This window comes from Pipistrellus hanaki (genome assembly GCF_964339955.1).
Source record: "Pipistrellus hanaki genome assembly, chromosome: 4".
Taxonomy (NCBI): domain Eukaryota; kingdom Metazoa; phylum Chordata; class Mammalia; order Chiroptera; family Vespertilionidae; genus Pipistrellus; species Pipistrellus hanaki.
Genome location: NC_140506.1, coordinates 25,937,760 through 25,955,799, shown reverse-complemented (window position 1 = coordinate 25,955,799; position 18,040 = coordinate 25,937,760). Strand labels below are relative to the sequence as shown.

Sequence of the window (18,040 nt, the reverse complement as noted above, 5' to 3'; positions counted from 1 at the left end):
AGTGGGACCCCACGGGGGAGAGGAGGGAAGGGAGCCCCACAGGACAGGCCATCCGGCGCCATAGGACAGACATGAGCTTGAGAAGCAAGGCCCACATCCAGTCTGTGGACGCTTCCCTCTCAAGTGGCCTGGCGGCCCGGCCAGCCCGCTGCCAGCTGCCCCTCGGGACCTAGCCAGAGCACACCCTCCTCAGGGGTCTCCCTATCCCCTGCCCAGAGAATGACCCCCGCCCAGGAACACAGCCTTCTGAGGCCAGGGTCTCCAGGGCTCCCTAAAGAAACGAGCTCACTGCTCACATTCTAGGTCCCCTCCACTCCCGGAGCCATCAACCTTGCCAGGATCTTAGGAGGCGAGGCAGAGGCCCCGCCTGCACAGCCTATTGGAGTCCGTTTTTCTTCTGTTCTATTGTAAGACGCAGAAAAAAATATGATAATTCCACATGAAGCCCGATTTCGAAACAGCCGGAATGTTGTCAGAAGCGGTGGACTCCTGCTTAAGCAATGTTTGGCATCGTTATCGTTTCCATCCACCGAAGTCCTGCCTACTGAGAGGCCTTCTCTGACATTCTGAGGCGCTGTCCCCTGAGCTGACAGGATCCCTGTCCCCAGCAGGCAGGAGAGGGAGGCAGAGCCGGGCGCTGTCCTGCCAGGGTCTGTACCCTGTGCAGACCCTGTCCCATCCCGGGGAGAATGCTTGGGTGAGGCCGGAGGAGGTGGCTGGCTCGGAGGCTGGGTCCTGCCGGTTCTGATCCAGCCCCACCCCTGCTGGCAGGCTGCCTCACCCCTCCTGACCTGTTTCCTCCCTTGTAATTCCCGCTCACTGTGAGGGTTCCCCGCCCAAGCAAAGAGGTCTCCTGGTCTCACTCCTGCTTCTTCCCCGTGGACAGCCCTCTCCAGTCCGGCTAAGGGGCCGAGTGGCAGGCCCAGCACAGGTCCCTCCGGGTACCAGGGCCTCTGGCCTGTGACCTATGACTACAAGGCCTCCCTGCACGCTTGGCAAGTTCAGGTTTCAGCAGGGAGAGGCAGAACAGGCTATGCTTCTGGGACCTGAGGACCCGCTAGGGGTCCCGCTCCCACGCCTGCAGGTCCTCCAAGAGCCCCAGCCAGCTGCACATCTTGCTTTCTTTCTTCAAATATATTTTATTGATTTTTTACAGAGAGGAAGGGAGAGGAATAGAGAGCCAGAAACATCGATGAGAGAGGAACATCAACCAGCTGCCTCCTACACACCCCCCACCAGGGATGTGCCTGCAACCAATGTACATGCCCTTGATTGGAATTGAACCCGGGACCCCTCAGTCCGCAGGCCAAAGCTCTATCCACTGAGCCAAACCAGTTTCAGCACATCTTGCTTTCTAACCAGGTCCTGCTTTCCCCTCTGATATATCACACATACATACATACACACACACACACACACACACACACACACACACACACACGTCGGGTGGAGGCAGCATCTCTTCGCCCCACCCCAGCAGAGCCACCCAGGAAGCCACAGAGGGAGTTCCCACCTCCATGGAGAAACCTGCAGGCCCAGGAGGCCGGCGCCTGGATGTGGCCACATGCCTGAGGACAGGGCACAATGGGCACCACAGGGCGACCACCCCGAGGAGAGAGGTTGCTTCCGAATGCGGAGGGCCGGGTTCCTGGAGATCCTCAGGCCCTGCCTGGCCACTCAGCAGAGCAACATCCGGGCCTCAGCAGAGTGTTCGGGCTCACAGCCCTGCAGGGAGTCTTCCTGAGCTTGGGCAGGCCCTCATACGGGTGAGAAAGGAGCATCCAGCAAGGCTACCTCGGGCCCAGCTCTGCTCCCACACGGCCGCGTCCGAGAGACCCCCCTCTACCCCCCCTCCCCCTGTCCTCCCTCAGCAGCTGGCCTCCGGGTCCTCACACACAGCAAGGGCAAGGGCACAGCGAGGTCATCTCCTCCTGAGACAACAGACTCCACCTGCCCTGGGCCTGGGAAGTCTGCCCTCCCTGTGGCCGGTGGCCCTGACACCCAAACACATTCGGCAGCACAAGAACCCCCTGCAGGGCCCAGGGCCCCACTCCAGACCTCAGACTCGGCAGGTCCTGGGCCGCCCCGGGTCTGCTTTCTAACGGGTCTCAGGGCCCCTCCCTGGTGGACTCTGGAAAGGATTGGGGCACGTGTCCATCCGGACTCTCCCTAACTGTTCATTAATGTCCAGAGAGAGCTGAGCTAATGGTCTTCTCTTCTTTCCTAACGGCCTTGGTGTCCAGGAGCTGGGTATAGTACAAGGCCAGCCGTCCCTGCCCCTGTCAGACCCCACTTCTCTGTCCTGGACTGGGCCTTTCTCTGGGGTGGGGGTGACATCCTCTCCTGCCCCCAGTAATTCCCAGGAGCCTCAAGCCAGCGGTGTTGGGGCCACCCTCCTGAAGGCTCTAGCTGCAGGGCCTGCCCAAGCTCAGGGAGACTCCCTGCAGGGCTGTGAGCTCGTACACTCTGCTGAGCAACATCTAGCTGAAGTCGCTGTTTTCTATAAAGTGCTTGTCTTCTGTCCTTCTTTCTGTCCTGGACAGGCTATCGCAAAGGCTGCATTGGTGGCAGCCTCCTCGCTTGGCAGCTGGGAGACTGGGAGCTTGGTGCCCAGTGACCTGTAGGCCTCTTGAAAGACAGAAGCCAGTGACCAAAAGACATAAAACCGAGGGTCACAGGGCTCAGGGCCAGAATTGGGGAGGGGGCACCGAGTGACCTCTGAACTCCGGAAGGCCCCTTGCCTCGTACACTCTGCTGAGCTGGCTCAGGTTGTGCAGTCAGGACCTAGTGTTTAGTGACAGTCTCCAAAACGGGAGATGCACCATGGATCAGGAGCACTGAGCATTTGCATCTGACAGAGGCAGGGCCAGTGGGGCGGGAAGGTGCCCAGGGACCAGGCTTCTCCTTAAAAACAACAACAAATTTTGCACTTTAGGAACGGGAAGTCCGAGCGGGCACCATCGGCTAATCCTTGGCCACATTCCTGTATGGCAGCTGGTTACTACACAATCTTATTAATTTGGGAAACGAGAGTGTGAGAGACAGGCCAGCTTCAGAGCAGATGCTCTTGATCAAGTCAGCCCCGAAAATCCACAGAAGAAACCAATGTGACCTTTTTACTCACTGAGAAAGAAACATGCCCCCACACTGTGCGAGGCACAGGCACTTGTTTCTGAGCTTTCGCCGTCAGCGCTGGGCGCTCGGGGAGGGTGGGGTCCTGGCAGGGGGCGGGAGGGCTCACCTGAGTGGAAGTGCCCGTCACACCTGCCCACGGTGGGGACAGGGGTCCTGTCTCTGTCCCAGGCAGGTGAGAAACAGCACCTCCGCCGGGGGTGAGTCCACCTAACTTCTCTTAAGTTTGGGGACCAGGCTTTCCTTTTCTGTGGCCTGTTTCTTCACAGCATTTGTTCCCGACTTCACGAGTTCTCAAGCTGGGTTCCGCCTTCTCACTTCTGCAGACGGCTCTCCTCCCCGCCGCTGCCTGTGCCGTGGGGCTGTGTCCTGAGGCTGCTCAGCGGCCCAGAACCTCCCCCAGGTGCTGCCCATCACCTCGGCTCTGCGTGGAGTGAGATCAGCTGCTTTCCTTACCTAGTTCACCTGTGAGTCACCTGTCGGCTTGTTTTTTTTCTATCTGGTGATCAGAAGAAACTTTTTCATCCTTGAGAACATTCTTGTTAGCAAGGATACCTCTCAATGCTGATTTTCCTTCTTTCCCCTCAATAATTGGGGGAACAACTCTTTTCAGCTGCGATTTCTGTCCTCCCTCCACTTCACCGCTCGGCCTCTGGGGCATGGTTTATCTTTCTGGCTCGGGGACTGGGGAGAGATCGTCTGGGTTCCCCATTTTCACCCAGACCTCAGGGTCTCTGGTTGATGGGATTTCTTCTCGAGCGTGTCTCGCCAGCCAGTCTAAGACAGGTCAGGCCCGCGGGCGGCTCTCCTCAAATCCCATGACCCCTCTCAGACGGCAGGCCGCATTGTAATGAGCTAATTAAACTGGAGCCTCGATTGGCTTAAAGTGGCTATTTGCTAGTGGTTTAGCAATTAAGCACATAATGGGCATTTTAGGAACAAGAAAGCCAAGTTCTGGCTCCAGGTGCCCTGCGGCGGCGTTCCCACTGAGGATGGCGAGGCTCTCCGGCCAGAGCCGGGCCTGGCCACCGGGGCATGGTCCTCGGACACAGGTGGACTCAGCTCTTGGTCAGGACCCCAAACTGCTGCAGGCCACACACTTCCTGCCTGCGCGTTACCAGGATGGATAGTAATACTCATGTCGCACGCATGGTTACTGTGAATATTCTCCGAGGTGATGGGGTGGAAGTGACCGCAGCACCGCACACACGGGCCTCTCTCTCCTTCCCGCACTCTCTGTCCACGCCCACAGCCCCGAGCGAGTGAAGGTGGGGAGAGCGCTCACCCGTGCTTGTGGGGCAACCTCCAGTCCACCAGCTTTGTCACCCCCACCACCTCGGGCAGCATGTCTTCTGGGGATGCTTGCCAAGAGGGTGCCAGGTGGCAGGGGCTGGACACAGAGTGGTCAGGGTAGGGGCCCAGGTTCTTGCCCTGCTCCTCACCACCGTCCTCATCCCCAGAAGACCCAGCACTTCTGCCCAGGCTATAGGAACCACGTGATTGGGTGGGCACGGGAAGAGCCTCAGTTCCCTCCCAGCCTTTGTTCTCTTTCCGTCCCAAGACACAAGGGACCAGCAGGCATGTGTGAGCAGCATCCTGGCCGCCTCCTCTGGACCCACAGCTGTGGGCTCCACATAGGGCCTGTCCAAGGCCTGAGCCACGAACACAGAGACAGGCCCAGGATCCCACGTCCACGTGTGACCAGAGTGGCCTGGATTGGGAAGTGGGCAGTGGTGGAACCTTATGCATCAGAACTCCGGGTTTGCTGGGGAGGAAGCCAGGCCCGTGCAGCTGGGAGGCAGAGGAGCTGTGCTTTGTGCGCCTCGTGGTGTGCCATGGGCAGAGCGCCATCCAGCCGGACGTCACCCTGCGTGCCGATGCTGGCAGCCACCGCCAGAGACACCGCTCCCCACACAACGCAAATCCTTCTTTCCTTGGCAGCAACACCCCGGTATAAACTCCAACTCGACAAACACTAACATGTACTCCCAAGGCCGACAGCAAGGAGCGATCGTGACCTTGAGAGGCGACACGGAAGCCTCTGTACAGGACAAAATCAAAGTGTGCCAAGGACACGAGACCACCAGACAGCAGAGCGAGGCCCGCCGGGCCCAGAGCTCCCCTGCTGGGGCAGATGTCCTCCAACAAGGACCCTGAGCAACGTGACTTCCAAGCCCACAGGTAACTGATTGCGGAGACCAGAGAGTTACAGCTAATTAAGTGCAAACAGCAGGGCCACAGGGAGGTAACCACAGGATAACACACGTTTAGTCCTAATCTCTGACCGATGTCAAAGTTTAGAAGGCACTGGCCAGCCGGCCAGCCATTTCTGGAGAAGGCCCCGGACAGAGCTGGCAGTTGGGGTTCAGGAAGGCCATTGCTGATGGGCGTCATGCCCGCAGAGACACAGCCTGGCCCTCATCTGGGTCAGGCCCTGCGTGGTTGCCGCCGCCTCCCAGGATCTCTCCACAAGATTTCAGCTGAGTCCACGCAAATGCAGGAGCACAGTAAATCCCCTGGTTTTACTTTAACGTGTGTAAGCCTGGTAAATGAACCCTGTAGACAAGCTAACCAGAGCAAACAGCAACACCTTGCCAGAAGGATGAGAAGCACTGGGGACCCACATCTCTTGGAGGAGGAGTAGGTGAGGGTTAGACACGAAATGCCACATTCAGGTACACACACACACACACACACACACACACACACATAGGTGGGCCCCCAGCATTAACTCTACAGACAATGTACAGGGTCCCCTCAGCACTGCTCCAGGACAGGGGCTGGCTCTGTACCCGCTCCCCACCCGTCTACTCCTCTCTGACCTCCACGCACCGGTGGGATTAGGAAGGTGTGGTGTATTATGTGCTCACTCGGCACCCTGTGAGGAATTATAGTAAATGTGTCAGCCGAGTCCAGGGCAGGAGGCAATGATATTTATAGTGTCCGCAATATTATCTAACTGACCTCACACCTCCTGCCAGAAAGGATGTTCCAGGTGAGTGCTCTGAGGTCACCGCCAGATGAAGCAGAGTGAGACCCTGGCCTCTTGCTGGGGAGGGAGCCCTCGTCCCCCGGCAGGTGTGCACTGGCAGGTAGGGAGGTGGCTGCTTCCTGCACCACGTGCACAGGGCTTGGAGGACTGGCCCTTCTGCTCACAAACCACAAGCGTTTTAAACATCGCATGTTTACAAAACTCAGGCAAACTTTGTCAACTTTTACATTAAAAAATGAAAATTGTTAGTGCCTTCCTATGAAAGCAGTAGATGCCAGTTCTGAGCCATTGTGAGCAACAGACACAAGGACGATGGGAGGGTTGGCCTCTCCATGTTTCCCTCATGTCCGACAGACAGGGAGACCCTGCACCCCTTCATCACAGACACTGATGAGCCCAGAAAGTCAGCTGTACCAGTTAATAATGCGGATTTTTTTCAATAGCTGGAGTTATACATATGTTGGTATATATGCGATTTGATATGTATGCTATTTTGTTGTATTGACAGCAAGCTTCAAAACTTCATATGCCAAATTTTCTGAAGGTGTTAACATCATAAATATTTTTATGCTTAAAAATGTCGAATTTTGGCCCTAGCTGGTTTGATAGAGCATCGGCTTGTGAACTGAAGGGTCACAAGTTCGATTCTGGTCAAAGGCACATGCCCAGGTTGCAGGCTCGATCCCCAGTGCAGGAGGCAGCCAATTAATGATTCCCTCTCATCATTGGTGTTGCTATCTCTCCTCCTCTTCCTGTCTGAAATCAATAAAAAAATATATTTTTTAAAAAAGTTGAATTTCGTGCCAAAAAAAGAGCATTTGTGGGAAGTTTTAATTCATTACTTTATTTTGAAGAAAAGTGCTGCTGATAGTTATCATATACGTAGGGAAGCTTATGGTGACCATGCTCCATCTTAAATACTTGTGAACACTGGTTTAAATGCTTTAAAAGTGATGATTTCAATGTGAAAGACAAAGAACGTCCAGGTCAACCAAAAGAGTTTGAAGACCAACAATTACAAACATTATTGGATGAAGATGTGTGTCAAACTCAAAAACAACTTGCAGAAAGATAAACATTGCTCAGGAAACAATTTCCGATCATTTACAAGCAACGGGAAAGATTTTAAAGGAAGGAAAATAGGTGCCACATCAATTGAACAAAAGACAAATGGAAAACCAAAAAGTCATCAGTAAAATGTTGCTTCAATGGCATGAAAGAAAGTCTTTTTTTGCATAGGATTGTGACTGGCGATGAAAAATGGATTTATTTTGAGAATCCCAAATGCACAAAATCATGGGTTGATCCAGGTCAACCATCAACATCAACTGCAAGGCTAAATCACTTTGAAAGAAGACAATGCTCTGCGTTTGGTGGGATCAGAAAGGTGTGGTGTATTATGAGCTTCTAAAACCAGGTGAAACCATTAATACTGATTGCTACCGAAAACAAATAATCAATTTGAAACCACACTTTGATCGTAAAACGACCAGAATGTTCCAGAAGACACAGCATAGTAATTTTGCTTCATTATAAGGCACCATCACACACTTTAAAACCAATTAAAGACGTGTTAAAAAATCTTGCTGGGGACATATTAACCCACCCACCTTATTCAGCAGATCTTGCTACTTCAGATTACCACTTATTCTGATCGATGGCACGGGCACTTTCTGAGCAGCACTTCAAAACGTACAAAAAAAGTGGAAAATTGGGCCTCTAAATGGTTTGCCTCGAAACAAGAGAAGTTCTTTTGGGACAGTATCCACAAATTACCTGAAAGATGGGGAAAATGTGTAGCTAGCAATGGACATTTCTTTGAATAAAGCACTTTTGACGTTTCTCTTGAAATTATTGTGTTTTCTTCTATTACAAAATCTCCCTTCCTCTCTGAAATCAATAAAAATATATTTTTAAATAAAAATAATTGTGCTTAAGGATGTAAAGGAAAATATAATAAATTAACAAACTGCAAATCTTAGCAGTGTGATAGAACAGGGATTGGCACATTTTTCCTGAATGGCTAGATAGTGGGGTTCAAGATGGCAGCAGCATAAGAGGATACTGAATTCACTCCCTCCCACAAGCACACTGAAATACGCATGTATACAGAAAGAAATTTCTTCCGAGAGACAACTGAGGGAGGAGTGAACAGCTTTTGAATAATAAATGAGAGAAACAGACCAAATGGAGAAGACCTGGAAATTGTGGAAGCTCTCTGGGAGCTGCGGGAATTCCCCAGGGTGGAAGGTGCTTATTGACAAGGTGAGGGCTCTACTCAGGTGCTTTGGCTACCTACAAGATCACAGTAGCATATTCCCAGCCACACTGCTCGGAACCCATTTCTGCTCTGATTAAAGGGAGCAAGTAGGACCAACAGGTGTCACCACATGCACCTGGCCTCCTTGCCCAGAGGTGCTCCAGGCCAATAAGCCAGTGCCGCAGGCTCTGTGGGCTCCTGTCAGGCTCCAATCAGTCTGCCAGAAACACTTAGCACACACAGTCTTACGGAAGTTGCTTCCATACAAGGCCACTTTTTTCTTTTTCTTTTTTTTTTTTTTTTTTTAAGGCTGGGAGAGAGCTATTTTGTCTAATTCATATAATCAAACTTAGAAAGCCAGAAAAAAAAGACAGAAACATATCTCTCAAATGAAGAAAGAAAAATCACCAGGAAAAATATCTTAAGCCAACAGAGATAAGAAATTTGCCTGATAAAGAATTTAAAGAAATGGTCATAAGGATTCTTACCAAAATAGAGCAGAATAAAGGAACTTAGAGAACACTTCAACAAAGAGTGAGGAAGTATAATAAAGAATCAAGCAGAGCTGAAGAATATAATAACTGAGGTGAAAAATTCTCTAACAGAAGAACAAATCAGCAACCTGGAAGACAAACCAGTGGAACCAACCAATCAGAATAGCAACAAGAAAAGGAAATTTTTAAAAATTAGGGTAGTTACCTCAGAGATAGCATTAAGTGTGCATACATTTGCATTATAGGGATCCCAGAAGGAGAAGGAAAAAAGAAAGAAACAGAAACTTTATTTAAAGAAATAAATAGCTAAAAACTTTCTTAACTTAGGGAAAGAAACAGGAATCCAGGCCTAGGAAGCACAGTGAGTTCCAAACAAAATGAAAGCAAAGAGACCTACACTAAGACATATTGTCATTAAAATGGCATAAGTTTAAAATAAATATACAATCTTGAAGGCAGCAAGAGAAAAATGTCTAGGTATATACAAAGGAAACTACAGGCTATCAGTTGATTTCTCAGAGTTATAGGCCAGAAGGAAGTGACACAAAAGGAACCTTCAACCTAGAATAATTTACCCGGCAAGGTTATCATTCATAATTGAAGGAGAGATAAAAAGTTTCCCGGACAAACAAAAGCTAAAGGAGTTCCTTACCATTGAACCAGCTTTGCAAGAAATGGTAAAGGGTATTCTTTAAGCAGAAAAGAAAGGCTATAATTAGAAATAAGAAAATATGAGAAAGAAAAAATTCTCACAGATAAAGCCAAATATTTAATAAGTATAGTGAATCAGATATTAAAAATACCTACTATAAAGACAAAAGTACCAAAAATTAACTCAAACTACAATAAGTAGTTAGGAGATTCACAAAACAAAAAGATCTAAAATATGATATCAAAAGCATAAAGCATAGATGGGGGAGTAAAAATATAGTACTTTTACTACCACATGAGAAATCAAAACAAAACACCAAAGATAACTAGGAAACCACAGGGGAAGATTTGAAGGGAAGTAAAGAACAGAGAGCTACAAAAATAACCCCAAACAATTAACAAAATGGTGCCCTGGTCGGTGTGGCTCAGTTGGTTGAGCGGGTTCAATTCCCAGGTTGTAGGTTTGCTCCCCAGTTGGGGTGCATATGGGAGGTAACCAATCTCTTACATCGATATTTGTCTCTCTCTCCCTCTTCCTCTCTCTCTCTATTAAAAAAAATCAATAAAAATATTTAAAAACAACAACTAACAAAATGGCAGTAAGTATTGTACATACTTAACAATTACTTTAGATGTACATAAGTTAAATGTGCCAATTAAAAGGCATAGACTGAATAGATTTAAAATAATGACCCATTTATGTGCTGCCTACAAGACACTCACTTCAAATGGAAACACACACAGATACTCAGAATGAAAAATGAAGGGATAGAAAAAGACATCCCATGCAAATAGAAGTGAAAAGAAAGCAAGAGTAGCAATACTCATATCAGACAAAATAGACTTTAAAACAATTAAAAAAAAAAAAAAAAAAAAGACCAAAAAAAATGACGAAACTGGTTTGGCTCAGTGGATAGAGCATCGACCTGCGGACTGAAGGGTCCCGGGTTCGATTCCGGTCAAGGGCACATACCTTGGTTGCGGGTACATCCCCAGTAGGGGGTGTGCAAGAGGCAACTGATCGATGATTCTCTCTCATCGATGTTTCTAACTCTCTATCCCTCTCTCTTCCTCTCTGTAAAAAATCAATAAAATATATTAAATAAAAAAAGACCAAAAAAGGACATTATCTAATAATAAAGGGATCAATCCAAGTAGAGGACATAACAATCATAAATATCTTTGAACCCTACAGAGAAGCACATAAATATGTAAAGCAAGTATTAGTATACATAAAGGAAGAAATTCACACTAATACAAGAACAGTAGGTCATTTTAATAACCCACTCACATCAGGGGGCAGATCATCCAGACAGAAAATTAATAAGGAAATAATGGCCCTAAATGTCACATTAGACTAGATCAACTTAAAAGACATTGCTAGAACATTTCATTTAAAAAGTACAAAATACACATTTTTTTTAAATGCACATGGAACATTTTTTTTAAATGCACCAGGATAGACCATACATTAGGCCAGTGTTTCCCAACCTTCTCTCATGATGAGAATCACCTGGTGGAGTTGTTAAAACACAGATTCCTGAATCCCAACTAAGAAGTGCTAAACTAGAATTTTTGAGAACATATAGGTAAAATTGCATACCTAACTTAGTGCTCTGTATATAAAATCTGTCTTAGAGCACTAGTTAAGTATATAATTTTACCTATATGTTCCCAAAAATTCTAGTTTAGCACTTCTTAGTTGGGATTCAGGAATCTGTGTTTTAACAATTCCACCAGGTGATTCTCATCATGAGAGAAGGTTGGAAAACACTGCATTAGGCCACAAACAAGTCTCAATAAATTCAAGCAGACTGAAATCATATCAAGCATCTTTCCTGACCACAATATCGTGAAACTAGAAATCAACTACAGGAAGAAAACTAGAAAAAAACACAAATATGTGGAGGCCAATTGATTGTTGCTAGGATACCAACAATCAATGGATCAAAAGGTAAAGCAATCAGGAAGTGAAAACTACCTTGAGACAAGTGAAAATAAAAACACAATTTTCCAAATTTTATGGTATGTAGTAAAAGTAGTTCTAAGAAGGAAGTTAATGCTATATGGGCCTATCTCAAAAAGCAGGACAAATTCCAAAAAATAACAAATAACTTTGAACCTAAAGAAAGTAGGAAAAGAATAAACAAAACCCAAAGTAAACAGCAAGAAGGAAATAATGAAAACCAGAACAATCAAACAAGAAAAATAGCCGAAACTGATTTGGCTCAGTGGTAGAGCGTCGGTCTGCGGACTGAAAGGTCCCATGTTCAATTCCGGTCAAGGGGATGTACATTGGTTGCGGGCACATTCCTGGTAGGGGTGTGCAAGAGGCAGCTGGTCGATGTTTCTCTCTCATCAACGTTTCTAGCTCTCTATCCCTCTCTCCTCCTCTCTGTGAAAAATCAATAAAATATATTTTAAAAGAGAGAGAGAGGAAAAAAAATAAGTAAAATGCATCCAAATTGGAAAGGAAGAAGTAAAACTCTCATTATTTGCAAATGACATGATATATATAGAAAACCCTAAAGACTCCATCAAAAAACTATTAGAACTAATAAGTGAATTCAGTCAGGTTGCAGGGTAAAAAATCAATATACAGAAATCTGTTTGTTGCATTTCTATGTATCAATAAATGATCAAAAGGAGAAAGTAAGAAAACAATTTATAATTGCATCAAAAAAGCACAAATACTCACTAATCATCTGAGAAATGCAAATCAAAATGACAATGAGGTACCATCTCACACCTGTCAGAATGGCTATCATCAATAAATCAACAAAAGACAAATGTTGGCAAAGATGCAGAGAAAAAAAGAACCCTCTTGCACTGCTGGTGGGCATGCAGACTGGTGCAGCCACTGTGGAGAACAGTATGTCGTTTCCTCAAAAAATTAAAAATGTAACTTCCATTTGACCCAGTAATCCCACTTTTAGGCATATATATATATCCCAAGAAAACAGAAACACCAATCAAAAAGGATATATGCACCCCTATGTTCATAGCAGCACAATTTACAATAGCTAAGGTTTGGAAACAGCCTAAGTGCCCATCAGCAGATAAGCGGATTAGAAAAATGTGACACATCTACACAATGGAATACTATACTGCTCTAAAAAAAAGGGAGGAATTCTTACCATTTGCAACAGCATGGATGGAACTAGAGAGCATTATGCTAAGCGAAATAAGCCACTCAGAGAAAGATAAACATCACACAATCTCACTCATTTGTGGAATATAATGAATAACATAAACTGATGAACAAAAATAATAGCATTGAACAGACTATCCAACCTATGAGGGAAGGCGGGGGGGGGTGGGGGAGTGAGAAGACAAAAGGCAAACCAAAGGACTTGTATGCATGCATATGAGCATTAACAATGGATACAGACACTAAGAGGGTGCGGAAGCAGCCAGGGAGAGGTCAGTGGAGGGGGGAGGGGGGGAGAGAGAGAGAAGACTCATGTAATACTTTAAACAATAAAGAATTTAAATTTTAAAAAATGGGGGGTGGGGGAGCATAAATACCTAGGAATAAATTTAACTGAAGAGGTGAAAGATCTATACTCTGAAAACTATAAGACACTGAAGAATGAAATTAAAGAGGATACAAATAAATGGAAGACTATACCTGGCTTAATGATTGACAGGATTAATAGTGTTAAAATGTTTTAAATACTTAAAGCAAAATACAGATTCAATGCAATCTCTATTAAAATACCAATGGTGACCCTGCCAGGTGGCTCAGTTGATTGAAGTGTTGTCCCATATACCAAAAAGGTTTGGGGGTTCAATTTCAGGTCAAGGCACATATCTAGGATTTGGGTTCAATCCCTGTTGGGGTACACCTGGAGGGCAGTTGATGGATGTTTTGCTCTCACATCAATGTTTCTCTCTCTCTCTCTCTCAAAAAAAAAAAAAAAAATCAAACATATACTAGGGTGAGGATTAAAAAAATACAACAATGGCCTTCTCTGAGAATTAGAACAAGTAATCCTAAAATATACATTAAATCACAGAAGACCCAGCATAGCCAAAAACAAAACAAAACAAAACAAAACAAAAAAAAACACACTCAGAAAGAACCAAGTGGTAGGTATCAAGCTCCCAGATTTCAAATTATATTCCAAACCTACCATAATTAAAGCAATATGGGACTGGCATAAAAGCAGATATATAGATCAGTGGAAGAGAATAAAGAGCCCAGAAATAACTCCTCACTTATATGGTCCATGAACCTAGTACAAATCAGGCAAGGAAATACACTGGAGTAAAGACAGTTTCTTTAGCAATTGGTGCTGGGAAAACTAGACAGATACATGCAAAAAAAAAAAAAAAATTGAGCCACATTCTTATATTATATATAAAAATAAATTCAAAATGGATTAAAGATTTAAATGTAAGACTTGAAACCATAAAACTCCTAGAAAAAAACAGGCAGGAAACTCTTTGATATCTGTCTTAGCAATATTGTTTTTGGATATGTCTCCTCGAGCAAGGGAAGCAAATAAACAAACAAAAATTAAAAATAGGACTTACTCAAACTAAAGAGTTCTGCCCAGTGAAGGAACCCATCAACAAAACAAGAAGACATTCACCAATGGGAGAAGATAGTCACCAATGATACATCTGGATCCAAAATATATAAAGAACTCATACAACTCAACACCAAAAAATAAAAAATAAAACTTTTTTTAAAAATGGGCAGAGAACCTGAATAGATATTTCTCCAGAGCATATGGCCAATAGACATAAGAAAAGATGCTCAATGTCACTACTCATCAGAAAAATGTAAATCAAAGCCACAATGAGCCCTGTTCAGTATTCCCAGTGGTTGGAGCATTGGCCCGCACCCTGAAGGGTCGTGGGCTCAATTCCCTGTCAAGGGCACGTGCCTGGTTTGCAGTTTCGATCTCTGGTCCCCATTGGAGCCTATGCAGGAGGCAACCAATCCATGTGTCTCTTTCACATTGGTGTTTCTCTCTCACCCTCCAGCTCTAAAAATCAATGGAAAAAATATCTTCAAGCGAGGATTAACAACAACAACAAAAAACACACCCACAATGAAATAACCTCACACCTGTCAGAGTGACTATCATCAATAAATCAACAAACAAGTGTTGGCAAGGATATGGATAAAAGGGAATCCTTGTGCCCTATGGTGGGATTGCAAATTGATGCAGCCACTATACAAAAAATATGGAGTTTCCTCAAAAATTTAAAAATAAAGCTGCCATATGACCAGCAATAATCCCATGTCTGGGTATTTACCCCAAGAAAACAAAAATACTAATTTAAAAAGATATAGGCACCCCTATGCTCATTGTAGCATTACTAGTAAAAGCCACAATATAGAAGCAACCTAGATGCCCATCAATAGATAAATGGATAAAGAATATGTGATATATACATATACAATGGAATATTAGTTAGCTATACAAAAAGTGAAATCTTGCCATTTACAATAACTTGAATGGACCTAGAAGGTGTGCTAAATGAAATAGTCAGACAAAGTGAAATGCTATATGATTTCACTTATATATGGAATCTGAAAAAACACACAAAACACAAACATATAGAGAACAAGCCAATGGCTACCAAAGGATAGGAGAGTGGGGGGTGAGTGAAATAAAAGGCCAAAAAGCAACAGATGGTAAATCATTTAGGCTATAAGGTCTGTTTTGCAACTACTCAACTCCACCATTTAGCACAAAAAAACAGCCATAACACACAGTTGTATTCCAATATAACTATATTTACAAAATTAGATGATCAACCCATAGGTTGTAGTCAACTGGCCCTTGAAATAGATGATATCTAAAAGAACCAAATGGCAGTTCTAGAATTGAAGAATTAAATATATGAATAAAAAATCCAATGGGTAGGCTTTTAACAGCAGACAGAAATGACAAAAGAGATGGTGAACTGAAGATCCGTCAATAGAAATTACCCAATCGGAAGAACAAAGAGAAGGAAGTTTACAAAACGAAGAGCCTCAGTGGCCTGTGGGACAATGGCAAAAGGTCCATTTATGAGTAATGGTAGTCCCAGGAAAAAAGGAGAGAAAGGATGGGGTAGAAAAACATCTAAAGAAATGATGGCCATATGCCCCCGGTTTAGTGAAATATACAAATTTACAGATTAGATAAATTCTCCAGATTGGATGATTTCTACTGATCTGAAGATGGCTTCTCTATCTTTAAGTGAAGCTAGAGCAGGTGTGAGATAAGCTGAGGGTCCAGGGCAGGTAAATTAGGTCGGGGGAAGGGGAAAGTCCTTAAAAGCAGCACCTGGAGTTGGGGGTGAGCTGGGTGGAGGTCGGGGCTGGCCAGGACCCCAGAAGAGGGAAGGAAGAGCCCACTCATGAATCAAGCTGACCACACATGGGGCACAACTTCAGTAGGCAGCTGATGATCCTGACACTGAGACCTTGTTCAACAAATGACTCATTGAGCAGGGATTCAGTTGAGTGTAACAGACACATGGGGAAAAGCAGAGAAGACAGAAGGGAGAATGTCACATCAGAGTCCAGCAGATCTGGATCAGCACCACACGAGCTCCCTTTTCCTGAACAAGACAGGAAAGGGACATGGAAGGGCACAGGCAGTGGCCTCCCCTCTCAGAATGAGGGAGCTGAAGACCCGATTGGCTGGGCAAATCAGAGAAGTGTGGTGTGTTTTTTCTGTTGTTGTTGTTGTTGTTTTTGTGTGTGTGTGTGTGTATTTGTTGTTGTTGTTGTTGTTTTTTCAAGGCTTTTAAGTTTCAAGAACATGAAAGGTTCATTACTTCACCGGAAGCCACTGTAAGAGGAGAAAAATCTCGCCCTCAATTGGGGTTGTGGTTGGCTGGAGGTCTGGGGATTGACGCTAACCATCAAATTCACTGTAAAGTCCACTGAAGCAAAGATGCAGACACTTCACTTTGGCATGGGGTTGGAGGATGTGAAGGACCCCCCAAAAGACTACAAGGATTTGGTACACAGATGCTCTGAACGGGGGAAGAGTTTGGATTTCATTAACCTTTACGTTTCAAGTAAAAAAAATCCCAGCAAGGTCACTTTCTCTGAGGACCTCTTCCTGCAGACACAAGGTGTGGACAAAGTCCCATGGCATCATCAACACGGCTGTGCCTGTCACGTAGCTGCTGTGACCCCACGGTTCCACTATCAGGGTGCTGTGAGCACCATCCACCGAAGACGGGACTTTGTCACAGGCCACAGAGCAGCAGGAAGCAGTGGGGCTATTGATTTTTTATATGATGCAGCACAGCCTGAGGACAAAGGGCTCCCAGGGTGAGAGGACCAGAGACGCCGCCAGCCCAGAGGTCCTGCAGGGGCACCGAGTCTCTAGAAAGAAGCTCAACTGAGGCAAATGCAGACAAAGGCTCCTGGAGGCAAACACGGAGAACCACCGTGTGCCTCTGATGCGGAAGAGTCAGGAGCCAAGGGTAGGCCCTGCTGCATGGCCTGGCTGAGAGCTGCTCCCTGTCCTCAGCTGCAGGGGCCCTCATTGAGCCACACCTACGGAGCGGGGGGGGGGGGGGGGGGGGGGGAGGGGGGGGAGAGGAGTTTAGGGGGGTCAGAGTCGCATTGCTACACATTGGACGGCTTTCTGTAGGAGGGACCTGTCTTGGCACTTACTTCAAGTTATTATTAGTATTTTATCTCTATTAGTCTTGGTTTCCTCATTGTAAAATAATAGACAGTCTAGACTTTTCTGGGCTATTGTAAAGATAAAAATCAGACTCCTGCAAGGAATGTGCATGGAGTGCTTCTACCCCAAGCCCCACAAAAGCAAAGGGGGAAAGCTGACATTTATTTTCTTTAGTTTTAATTTTTTGGCTGGGGTAATAGGAAGGAGGGATCTTCCACTCCATACCCCCCACACCGTGGCTTATACATGCCCTCACCACAGCATGCACACGTCTACTATGGTATGCACACACCTTCACCATGGCATGCACACACCTTCACCATGGCATGCACACACCTTCACCATGGCATGCACACACCTTCACCTTGGCATGCACACACCTTCACCATGGCATGCACACACCTTCACCATGGCATGCACACACCTTCACCACGGCATGCACACACCTTCACCATGGCATGCACACACCTTCACCATGGCATGCACACACCTTCACCTTGGCATGCACACACCTTCACCATGGCATGCACACACCTTCACCATGGCATGCACACACCTTCACCATGGCATGCACACACCTTCACCTTGGCATGCACACACCTTCACCATGGCATGTACACACCTTCACCATGGCGCGCACAGGGATCTTTCCTGGGCCCAGCCATGGGCTACCTGAGTGGCTTTCATGGCAGGACGGTAGGTTCAGGGCCAGGCTGTCCAGGGAGCTCAGACCCTCCCTGCTCCCCTTGATGGAGGCACAGGGTGCTACCCCAAGGAGGATATTAAGCAGCAAGAGAAATTTCTTCCTGGGAAGAGTTTCTTGTTTAACTCCCCACAGTCAGGCACTGAGGCCCCGTAG

At 46.1% G+C, this 18,040-nt stretch overlaps 1 protein-coding gene across 7 annotated transcripts in view; it reads right to left on the bottom strand.

Moving 5' to 3' along the window:
• The window catches only part of SLC9A3 (solute carrier family 9 member A3), a 49,739-nt gene that overhangs the window by 19,107 nt on the left and 12,592 nt on the right, over window positions 1-18,040 (bottom strand). The gene's annotated exons all lie outside the window — the stretch shown is intronic.